Raw genomic sequence first — 11,965 nt, 5'->3', positions numbered from 1 at the left:
GGACCTTGAGATCATGACCTTAGCCGAAGGCAGTGGCTTAACCAACTGAGCCACCCATGTGCCTCTAGCTTACTTTATTGTAAAAATACAGTATATGATACATATGACATGCAAAATTTGGGCAATCAACTGTTTACATTGTCAGTAAGGCATCTCATCAACAGTAGGCTATTACTAGTTACATTTTCGGGCAAAGGTTATACATGGATTTTCCATTGTCAAGGGGTCAGCACCCCAACCCCCCACGCATGTCGTTCAAGGGTCAGTCATACACAAGTTCAAGTCCCCATGTGTGGGTGTGAATGCGGGTGGCAGTGTGAGCGTGCATCAGTGTGAACACATGGAGCATGTGGATGAGTGTAAGTCTGAGAACATATGGGTAAACGAATGTGCGTGAATAAGTATGAACGTGTGCAGGTGCGTGTGTGTGGATGGGTGAGTGCGTGAGTGGGAATGTGAGTGAGTGGGTGTAAGGACGGGTGTGAATGTGTATGCAAGCTTTTCTAGGCAGGAATAAACCTTCGTCAGTGAAGCAATGACTGTAGCCGCCCCGTGGCTCTTCGCGGAATTCGTGTGAAATGCGGAATTCCCATCTGACCTGTTGGAATTTGCAGCCTGTCTGGTCAAGCTCCCTCTCCTTGCCGAGCCTGCTCTGCCTGCTGCCTGGGGCGGCTCGCCCAAGTGTTCATTACACCCAACTTCTCAAGTTTCTCGATTGTCAGGGCCCCAGCCAGACCCCCGGCCTAGGAAAGCAAGAGATGGGTCTCTCCCCAGTCCCCAGCTCAGGGCCTGGCACACAGAGGCACCAACAAGTAGATGGTGAATAATTACAGGCTTTCTCACCCCCAGGTGTTTGCTCAACCCCGATCTCTCTGCCTGAATGCCTTTCCCTTTTCCCTCGCTTTCCTGCACTGACCTTTGGGGGGGACCATCAGAGGCCACCTCCTCCGGGAAGCCATCCCTGACTCCCAGAGACTGTCTACTGTCTACTCTCACATACTTGAGTTTTCTGGTCTCAGAGAGCAGGGCCCATGTTTATTTCATATCTTCGTATCTGTGTCCTCAGCACTTGTCACAGGGTTAGGCCCGCAGCAGGGCCGAGAAAGAGTGAGTGCACGAAGAATAATGGAAGAGGATGCAGGCACTGTGTCCCCTCCCCCAGGAAGCCAATCCTAACTCACCAGAAGCTTCCCTGCTTCCCTGGCTCACGCCTCCACCACAGCAACTCCACTGGGCTGTCCTTAGCTCTGAGAACTTTGTCTCTACTCTAAGACCAGGCTAAGATGGGGTCAAATCACTCTCTGGGTCTCCAGCGCTACCTGGCCTGAGTGTGCACATCTCTTACCTCACCTCTTTCCATTCTCCCCTCAAGGCTCTCCAGCCAGCTATCAGATAATTCCCCCCACATGCCACCCCAGGGCCTTTACACATGCTGTCCCCTCTCTACTGTGTTCCCCCATACTCTCTTAGGGTTCAGCTCAAATATCCTTGCATCAGGGACACCTTTCAACCACTGTCTGCCCCCCCCTCTCCCGTCCCACCCCCACTGGCCTTAAAGGCCTCTCTCTGTTTTACTTTCTTCTTGGGACCTCTTGGGACCTGAAATACTTGATTCACTTAGTGTTCTTCCCCACCGTCTGGTTCCCTTGGGGGCTTTTACGGTGTCCAGCGGTTAGTGCTCAACGGCGCCTGGGCTCAAATCCCACACCTGCTGGGTGATTCTCAGCACGTTTGCCCTTCGTGCCTCAGTTTCCCCACCTGTAAAATGAGTGCTAGTGATCTAGCTCCCTCGCAGGGTAGCTGTGCGGAGCCCAGAGCGGGCCTGCGGGACTGCACGAGCCCGCCAGGAGGGTTGTCTGCCTGCGTTCTCGTGGCGCCCAGCATAGGGTAGGCGCTGGGTAGGCGCTCGGCAAACACTGGGCGGCCGCGGGCACCCCGGGGCACTTAGCAGGAGCGGGGGGGGGGGGGGGGGAGGAGGGCCGCCCAGCCGCCAGCCCCGCTGCACCTGCCCCTCCGCGGGGCGCGGCGAGGGGTCCCGGGGCGCGGCGGGGGCGCGGGGCGGGCGGCAGAGGGCGCGCGCGGGGCAGGGGCGGGGCGGGGCGGGCGGGGCGGGGGCAGGGCGGGGGCGGGGCGCAGGAAGCCGGGGCGGGCCGGCGGGCGCTCAGGAAAACCCCGCGCGGCGCGGGCAGGACGGGCCACCCGGGGGTCCCCCACTTCCCGCTCGGGCGCCGGCGCGGCGAATGGACCCGGGGCGCGCAGGTAGGTCGCGGAGCCCGCGCGCGCGGGGACCCCCGGGGGCGCCCCGACCCCATCATCGGGGCTGCTCCGAGCCCGCCCCTCCCCGCGCCTCGGGCGGCCGCCGGGTCACCCCGTGGGGGTGGGGGTGGGGGTGGGGGTGGGGTGCGCGCGCCCCCGGGGACCCCCGGCGCGCCCCCAGACTCGCGCTGGCCGGGAGGCGCCGGCGGGGCGGGCCCCTCGGGGACCTGGGGTCAGGCGAGGCTCGTGGCCTCCGCGATCACCGCGATCACCCCCTGCCCTGCGCGCAGGAAGCGGGTGAGGACCGGGCCTGGGGTGGGGGTGGGGCCGGGGGCGGGGGCGGGGGCCGGGGCGGGGGCGGGGAGTTCCGAAAACTGACCTTGGTGACCAGCTCGAGGCGGGTCCGGGAAGCCGGACCCTGCGGTCCCTTTCTGTCCTTATTTAAATGCCGGATGGACCCAGTAACAGTGGCGATCACATAGCCCCTGGACTCGGGTGGTCCGGGTTACGTCCGGAACTCTGAAACTGCTCTGACCTAAATCGCGAGACCCCCCGTCTCCGTGGGCGCGACGCCGTGCGGATCGTTCCATTTTTCAGATGAGGACGCTGAGGCCCCCTCCCCCCCTCCCCCGGCGCTTTAAGCGGTTTGCCCGAGGTGACTCCCGCCTGCAGATGTGCAGCAGGTTTCAGACCCGGGCGGTCTGTCGCCAGAGCCTGTCTTCCACCTGTCCCTAGTATTTGTCAAACTACCTCATCCCATCAACGAATTCTGCGGGGGGTTTTATTAAAAGGCCGCTTCCCAGGCTGCCTTCAGTGAGATTCAGATTCAGTAAAAACAGGAATCTAGATCTTAACACACTCGTGCGTGCGCACGCAATCAGGATTTCTTAGACTGGGGACCAGGCAAACACGGTGTCCCTGCTGCTGTTGCAGGTGGCTCCCTGGCCACCCTCTCCGCTGTTCTTCCTTAGCTCTCTGTGAGCTTCCACCCCTGCAGCTCCTCAGGTGAGGGTGGCCTTTTAGAAGCCTGGGCGTCTGCTGGGACATTGGTGCCTTTATTAAAGTCTGATGGGGGAGACTGAGGGTGAGGTATACATTTGTCTAGGGTGTCCCTGGTGTCCCCCCCCCCCCCCACACACAGGGCATTCCAGAGTCCTGCAAAGGCTCTTTGAGCGCAGCTCACTTGCCCCATGGCTGCAGGTGAGGATGCTGAGGTGTGGAATGGGAGGCAACCAGCCCTAGTCATCCGTTCATTCCTTGGCACCCACAGGGCTCCTACTGGGCACTGCTCCAGCAGTGCTGGGGAAGGGGGGAGAAGCCAGACACAGACGGGAAGGCGGGTCTGGCCACATTGTGGAAGCCCTCAAATGCCATGCTGAGGAGTGTGGCCCAGTGCACCTCACCTTTGCCTGAGCCCCTGAAAGCACAACGCAGATTCCTGGGCCTCACCCAGGACCTCCGGAGCCAAATCTGGAGGGAGGCCATGGGAAAGCAGCAAGGAGGAAAAACCGCTAGTGTGTCAGTCACCCTGGTTACCACACACCCAGTTACCAGCAGGTCTGGGATGACCTGAAGATTTCCAAATTCTGGGCAGTGATTCAGTAACTGATGTGTTTTATATGCACGATTTCAGGGTTGCAGAAAGCCCAGACAGGGGCAGGGAGGTGGTGCCCTAAGATAGCTGGTTTCCTGCTGCTCTGATTTGGAAATGGAGCTGAAAGGCACTGTCAGAGAAGTGGGGGGAGAGCCTGTCCCGGATCCCTCTCTCCCTATGTCCCTGTTTCTCTGCCCCCCAGGACAGAGGAGGGAGGTTGGGGTCAAGTGACTCCACTGCCCTCAGCTGCCTTTGGGGGTACCTGGGAGTGAGGTAGGGACAGAAGCCCCCGTGCCAGTGCTTCACGTTTGTCAAGTTGGACTTTTCATGAGGGTTGAGGACATGATGTTTTATAAGATACTTAATACAATTTCCAACATGCAGTCCAGCGCAATGAACATAATTGTTTTTACCCATTAAGAAGTACAGCTCAGAGGTTAAGAGCATGGACTCTGGAGCCAGATTGCCCAGGTTCACACGCTGGATTTACAGTTTTCTAATTTCTCAGGACCTCAGTCTCCCCGTTTATGAAATTACAGTGACTGCTTTATACCACTGGAATGGTGATTAAATGAATGAATAAATGTCAAGCATCAGACAGTGTCTGGCGATGCATGACCACTATGTGTTTGTTAAATAAATAAATGAACCACGTTGGACGGGCTTTAATCTACCCATTTTGCCAGGCAGGACACAGATCCAGAGATGTGTGCAGTGGCCTTGCCTGAGGCGGTGTATCTAGGAGTGACAGGGAGGGATTTGAATCTGCTTTTCTTCCCAGCCTGTGTACTCTCCCACTGTGCCGGTTTGCTCGGGTTAGCAAGAGGGGCATCTTTCTGAGCGTTCCTCATTACCCAGGACATGCCTAGTCACACTTGGCCAGAATCCCCTTGGCTAGGCTAGAAGAGAGCCCAGTGGCTTGCCATCCCTCGTATGAACTTGACCTTGCAAGAGTGTGGAAGCCCAGCGGAGCCTGAAGGGTCTTGCAGTGGCCAGGCCATCCCGTGTCCCTGTGGTGTGACTTCCAGTAAGTCACTCTGCTTCCCTGAGCCTGAGGCAGAGAGAAGAGCACAAGCTTGCAGACAGGGGCCCCGGGTTCAAATATGAACTTGCTATTTCCTCTCTGTGTGATCTTGAGCAAATTGCTGAACCCCACCCCCAAAGCCACTAAAATGGGAATGGGGGGGGGGTGTTCCTGAGATAATTTTTGTAGGTGCCTTGCCCACGGCTCAGGGATTGCTGTTTCTCTTCTTTCTAGGATAATCGCTTCTCCATACCCAGCACCTGGCTTGCTCATTCATTTCTTCAAATATTCATCAAGCACCTGTATGTTCTAGGAGCTACTTCTAGAGCAGTGGACAAAGCCTTTGCTCTTCTGGAGTTTCTTCTTCTTTTTTTTCTTTAAGATTTTATTTATTTATTCACGAGAGACACAGAGAATGAGAGAGGCAGAAACACAGGCAGAGGGAGAAGCAGGCCCCCTGCGGGGAGCCTGATACAGGGACTCGATCCCGGGACTCCGACTCCGGATATCACGACCTGACCCCAAGGCAGAGGCTCAACCGCTGAGCCACCCAGGTGTCCCTGGAGTTTCAATTCTAGTTGAGAAGACAGGTGATACACAAGCAAACAACTCTAGACAGGTCTACCGCCCTTATTTCTAATTCTGAAATCTGCAAGCTCTAAAAACCGAAAGTTTTTCCCTAACTCGATTGGAAGCGAGACTGAGGTGAACTAATCACGAGGCTCTTTGGTGTGTTTGTTTATCCTCCCTGGCACGAATGCTTGTGTGTCTTGGTGCAGAGGAATTAATGTGAGCGATCCAGGGAATGCTGGGCCCAAGGGGGGTAGGGTGGTTATGGCGGGTGGGACTTTATACCAGATGACCCTTCCATAATACGAGCTCCTGTGAATTCTGAGACATGCCTGGCCCCCAGGATTTCACATGAGACAACAGGGCCCTGCAGTGTCCCATCAGGACCAGGAGGAAAATGTAAAGCAGGGTGAGGGTGGACATTTAGGAAGATGTGGGGCAGGGGCCTGGGGAAGAACCGGCCCAGTGGAGGGAACCCCAGGGAAGGTCTTGTCCACCCCACCAACCCCACTTCCTGGCCCACTGCTTGTCCCTGGCTCTGGGCACACAGATCTGTCTAAACACGCATGTCTTTGCCTTTCCAAGAAGTGGCCATGCCTCTAAGATTTCAGGTTTGGCTCTGACTGACTCATTTCCACCCTAGGGGCCCATATCGCATTCGCATTCTCGAGGTTGCTTTAGAGATCCAGGGGCTTGGCTAAAGCAGGAGAGGATCACCAGCTGGGCTAGCCTCTGAGTCCCCGCCCACCTCCCCGCTAGAGGGACAGAGGGAGGAAGTGGGTCCATGTGAGGGGAAGACAGCTTGGCCTCCTGGGTTTGGTGGAACGCTTCCTAAAGGGGAAGGACTGTATTTCTGAGCAGCGGGTTTAAAAAGGGGCTGATTATGCACCTAGAAGGTACAGGCACGTACATGTCTTGAGTGTCAGCACCAGGCTTGCACTCACTCAGCAAACGTGTCAGGGACAGGGATGCAAGTCACAGCAGTGACACAGATGCAAGAGCCCTCGTGGAGCTGACAGTCTAGTGAGGGAGGTGACTTTTGAGCTAAGACCCGAGGTAAAAAGACGTGTGGATGTCTGGGGAAATGGGAGAGTGATTCTGGCAGAAGGAACAGCAGGTGCAAAGGCCCTGAGGTGCGAACAAGCTTGGTGTGTCTGACCTACAAGGAAGCTGATGTGGTCGGACCTGAGCACGACAGAGAGCGGGGAGGAACATAGGTCAGGGGCCTAAACAGAAGCCAGATGCCTGAAGCAGCTCATTCAGCTTGTAAAGTAAGCTTACGAAGAAACAGGCACAGAATGGTTTTAGTGACTTGTCCGGGGCCACACAGGTGGCAGAGTGGGGCTGTGAACCTGGCAGCTCCAGGATCCTGTGTTCTTTGCACGGTGTTTGAACACACGCTGGGGATGTGGTGGGGCAGGGTGGTGTTCCAGACAGTGCAATCATCGTATGGATCATTTTACAGATTTTTTTTTTTAACCAGCTAGCACCTTCCCGGCCACAGGCGGTGAGGACACACCAAAGCGCAAGGGGGTGCGGAAGAGGATGAGTGGAGGGCCCTCTGCCCATCGGGCACTGTGCCGGTGGGGGCGGGGAGGGGGGTAGATGCGGGGGTAGATTTCCCCGAGGAGGAAACCGAGGCTTAGGGTGGGAGCTGATCTGAGAGATACAACCCCAAAGAGGCAGAGGGTGGATCCAAACCCGAGGCTGCTGACCTGGGGCCTCTGCCTTTAGCTGCTCTTCTGGGGGCCTCCAGCTCGAGGAGTGGAGTCGCAACGGACCGTGCATGTTGGTCAGAAATGAAGCAGCGCAGTTACCAAGAGCCATTTGGGCAAACGGGGGAAGCCCTGAGGTTTTCCTGAAGGAGCCAGAGTGTTCTCTGCCTCTTCAAAAGAGGAAGCGGAACTTCTCTGGAGAGGAGAGACACCAGATCCCTGGACGGGGTAGGCCTCCTCCAAGCCCGTGGAGCCGCAGCCTCTTGACGGTCTTGCCTCCGGAGATGGAGCGGAGGCCCTCCACAAGCTGCATTTTCACAGCTGGGCGGCCTGAACTTGGGAGAAGATCTCTTCCTGAGATCTAGCCAAATTAACTGTCCAGTAGCATTCCCATCCTGGCTCTGGTTCTGCCCCGTGGAAGTAGTAACAGGCCCCCTCCAACCTGAGCCCGACATTTCTCTAACGCGGAATACATAGTCATACTTCTTGCCGTCATTCTTCCTGACTCCAGGGATTGTAAAGAGTTCAGTCTGGCTTTGGACATGATCCAGTTGGTCAAAGTCAAATCTGTTGCCTCTTCCTCTCCAACTCCCCGCCGCCAAAGTCGGCCCAGTCATAGGGGAGGGAGACTACACCTCCTTGGATTTGGAGCACATACCTCTGCTGATACAACCTGCAGTCTTATTTCTGAGTGGCCACATCCCCCTTGGAGCTCACACTGGGCTTGCCAGCTAAAACCTTCAGATCTCTCTTCTCCATTGCTGTCCATCAAAGTTTCTTTTATTCTGAGACTCCTTGTTTGAGGCTGACACTTGTTTTTAGCCTTTCTTAGTTTTTCTAATAAATCTGCTTCAGGCTAAGTGCCTGTATATATATTTTTTTCTTCTTTGAGTACTCCTTTGACTTCACTCCTTGGGTCTATTTACACAATGTCGTTCACTGCTAAAATAGTATACAATTTCCATTTTGATGACGAGTGTTACGCACTTCAATTTTTTTTAGGGTGTATGGATTTTTTTAAGGTAATCTTTGTATTGTTGGAGTCTAAATTTATTGCATTACGGTCAGTATTTATGACTTGTGTCATATCGATGATGGAGAATTTGTCGAGGTCCTTGTAAGAGTCTCTGGTCAGTTTTTCTGTATGTTTCTGTTCTGTATTTGAAAGGATGTATATTTTCTGTTGGGTGTAAAGTTTTAGAAATCTGTTAGATCAAGCTTGATCATGACATCATTCATATTTTCTGTTTTTGTGTGTTTTTCTCTATCTGATTTATCTCCTGCTCTAATAGAGGATCTGTTCATGTCTCCTTGGCCTTTTCTTCTTGTTGTTTTTGCTTTAATTTCAAAATCATTTTGTTCGGTGCAATATAAATAGAATATATGAGTAGGAGAAGGGTTCATGATTTTTGTACTTTCTTGGCAAATTGCTCCTTTTATCATAAAACAGCCACCTTTCTCCCTTTTAATACTTTGTTGCCTTGAATTCCGTTTTATTTATTATTCATATTCCTGTACTTGTTCCCTTTATGACCATTTTTCTTAACTTTTCTTTGACCCTACCTAGTCTTACAACCACATAAATTGAAAAAAACAAAAACAAAAACCGTACATCTCAGTCTCAGTTGTGCAGCCCATTTGCCCAGCCATCTGGAGGCAGGTCCTTTTGCCTATTTGGCCTTTATTTTCTTCATCCATAAAATGGGACTATGACTCACTTTGCCTCTCCTCTCCAGAAAGTAACTGGAATCGTGGCTGTGAAAGATCCTGCTGCCATCCCTGTGCACAGGCTCGTCCCTGGGTGTGAATGTGAGCTGGCATTCTAGGCGGTGAGAAGGGCGTGAGCCGAGGCAGACCTGGGAGGGGGGAACCGCACCCAGAGGGCGAAGGTGGACTTCACTGTGGCTGCCCCTGGTTGGCTGCCTCCTCTGTTCAAACAGGTGCATGAGGCGGACACGGTCTGTGGCCTGAAGGAACTTCCAGGCTGGAAAAGGAGAGGGAAGAAGGCACAGGTCCTACTCAGGAGACTGGCAGGGATGTTGGGACAGAGGGGCAGCAGGGGAAGGGCTGAGGAAAGAGCAGGGTGTGTCCCATGGGGCTGTGGCATTGAGAGGGCAGTCTGTGGCGCACCTGGGGACCGGGTGGGCAGGGCTGGGAGAGCACAGGGTGGGCAGGGGAGCATCCTCCCTTACGAAGGAGGAAGGCACGGGACTTGCAGAATTTTGAGGCTCCTCATGTGACCCCATGATGCTCCTCAGCCACAAAGAACAGGTGATGAGGGGGGGTCTTCAGGCCCACTCCCTTCTCATCACCATAGCAACCGCATCCCCATAATGAGCAAGAGGTAACAGGGACAGAAGGGAGGGGGCATTTGACAAGGTGGCCTTTTGCCTTTGGGGGTGCCTGTGCCCAGGCTGCGGGGTCTCACCTGTTGCTCCTCGCGCCTCATTGGTGGCATCTCAGGATGCCCACCCACCCTGGAGCACATCAGCTGGTGGTTGGAAGCCAAAGAGGGACCACAAGGACGCCTGGGTGGCTCCGTGGTTAACCATCTGCCTTCGGCTCAGGTGTGATTTTGAAGTCCTGGGATCGAGTCCCGCATCAGACCCCCGCAAGGAGCCTGCTTCTCTTTCTGCCTGTGTCTCTGCCTCTCTCTCTCTCTGCGCCTTTTATGAATAAATAAATAAAATCGTTTAAAACAACAACAACAACAACAACAGAAAAAAACCTGAAGAGGGACCACAAACTGGAACTGTTTTCCAGATGTTAAAAGTCAGGAAAATAAGCATAGAAACCTGGATTTCTAGCTGCTTTTTGAACCGTCAAGAGACCTAGCAATGCCCAGGCTTTTGCTGAAGTGGCAAAAAGCAGCTGAAGCAGAGTGGCGCCTGGCCTTTGGACTGGCCTATGTGCACCTCATTGTCATGTGTCAAGGGTCTGTCATTGTCATGAGTCTAAGTTCCCTTAGATGCTTGAGTTGACTCTGGGGGGGAGGGTGGCTGTGAGCAGTGAGTGCAGACACTGCTAAACAGAGGGTCAGCGGCCCCAGGAAAGGCAGAGCGTGGCCGGAAGTGCTGTCTGCAGTGGACTGCAGGGTCTTTGGGGACCCTAGCAGCCTTGAGCCCAATGGCAGCCTCTCTGCATCTTTTCAGTCTTTCTCCCTTTCCTCCTTAGCGTGGCTTCTGTGCAGACAGGTGCACAGCTTTGTGCATTTTCCCGCAGTGTGTACATGCGTGCAGAACCCAGCCTAGCAACAGAGCTTGGCCAGCCCCCCAGAAGCTTCCCTCCTGCCTGCCCCCCAAACCAGGGGCACTTCCCTTACTTCTGACTCCAAGTTTGGTTTGTCTCCTTTGGAACTTCACAGAAATGGAGTCAGTTTTGCCCTTGGGAGCCCAGCTTCCTTCCTCTGGTGTGCGCCCCTGAGACTGACCATGGCTGTCATGTACTCAGAGTCTCAGAACATTTTCTTGGTGCTTGAAGATACGCTTGTGCCACCCGCTCCACCCACGCTGCCCCAGGGCCTCCTCTGCCCCGCCATGGTCTCCTTGTCTCCTGCACCACCTGTGAGAAAAGTAGTTCTGCCCTCACTTCACAGATGAAGAGACGGAGGCCCTGAGAGGACCCCCAGCTTACCCAAGGCCTGTCGAACAGCCAGGGCCCAGAGTTATGCTTGTGTGTCTCGGGTGCTCCGGGGTCCCTGCCCACATGAGTGGCCCCACACGTCTGGGTGTCCCTGACCACGCCAGGGATGATATGGGAGGGGGGTGGGCAGACAGCAGGAAGAGCTCCAGGCAGAGACCCCTTCCCCAAATGCCCATCTGCAGACAGAAGGTGAACAGGGAGCTAGCTCTTCCCTGTGGTGACATGCTATCAGCTTTGGGTTGGCCCCAGGGCCAAAGTCCTGGTCAGTGTTGAGACAAGCTAACCCATGAGGGCTGGGCAGGCAAGGCCAGAAGCCAAGTTCTAGCTCAGTCACTTCCTGCCTGGTCACCTTGGGTGATTTCTGAATGCCTCAGTTTCCCTCTCTGCAGGGTTGAGTAGTGTTTGACTACCTCTCCTACACGGGGCTTGCCAGGAGGAACAGACGTGTATGGAAGGAACGAGCTTGTGGCTGCTTCCTCATGCCAGGCTCTGGGCCGCGGACTCCAGCTCTGGAAGGCCCGGGTTCCGATCCAGACCCACCGCTTCCTAGCCACACGTCCTGGGGCAGGTTCCTGACCCCCTGCGTCTGCAGTGGGGGTGCTACTGCACCTGCCGTGTTCCTCGGGTTGCTAGCAGGGCTAAGCGAGTTGGTGGAGTTAAAGTGCAGAGTCGAGTCCGGGAGGACCAGTCTAGTCTGGGAGGTGGGGCTGGAACCCAGGGGCAGAAGAGCCCAGAGCATGGTCTCTAATGGCTGGAGGAACTGGGGACCCGCAGGGGCATTGGTGGTGACTTTGGAGGGCCTCAGGAAGCAGGGCCGCGGAGAGCCAAGCCTGTCTCTTAAGACAGCCAAAATCAAATCAGTGTCCTGGGGCCAGATCCCATAATCGCGGTAATGCCCCAATTACCAGCTCTCTGCGGGCAGTCCCTTCCCCCTCTTCCCCCCGGGTGGCCACCATCTAAGGAGATTCTGAGCTGGAATTGGTCAGTGTTTATCCAGCTGAGGGGGTGGGTAATTCTAACTTGGGGGGCTGTGACCCGCTTTCATCAGGGCCGGCTGCCCAGGCCTCCCGGCCTCCAGCACATACCCCGGCCCCTCCGCTGTGTGCTGAGCACTGTACTAGGGCCCGGGGCCCCAGCGGCGGATGGAGTGGACACAGCCTCCGG

The 11,965-nt window shown here is 55.3% G+C and overlaps 1 protein-coding gene across 7 annotated transcripts in view; it reads left to right on the top strand.

Moving 5' to 3' along the window:
- Window positions 1–2,128: 2,128 nt before the first annotated feature.
- The window catches only part of IL4R (interleukin 4 receptor), a 38,431-nt gene continuing 28,594 nt past the window's right edge, over window positions 2,129–11,965 (top strand). For 4 of the 7 annotated variants that reach the window (XM_072753622.1, XM_072753625.1, XM_072753619.1 and 1 more), the window contains exon 1: window positions 2,135–2,259. The gene's annotated coding sequence lies outside the window, so the exon portion shown is untranslated. Of the gene's footprint in view, window positions 2,260–11,965 lie in introns of all 7 variants that reach the window. The other 3 variants (XM_072753616.1, XM_072753617.1, XM_072753621.1) reach the window with 3 other exon arrangements.

The sequence above is a fragment of the Vulpes vulpes genome, chromosome 3, assembly GCF_048418805.1.
Source record: "Vulpes vulpes isolate BD-2025 chromosome 3, VulVul3, whole genome shotgun sequence".
Lineage (NCBI taxonomy): Eukaryota > Metazoa > Chordata > Mammalia > Carnivora > Canidae > Vulpes > Vulpes vulpes.
This window is presented reverse-complemented; position numbering and strand designations above follow the sequence as displayed.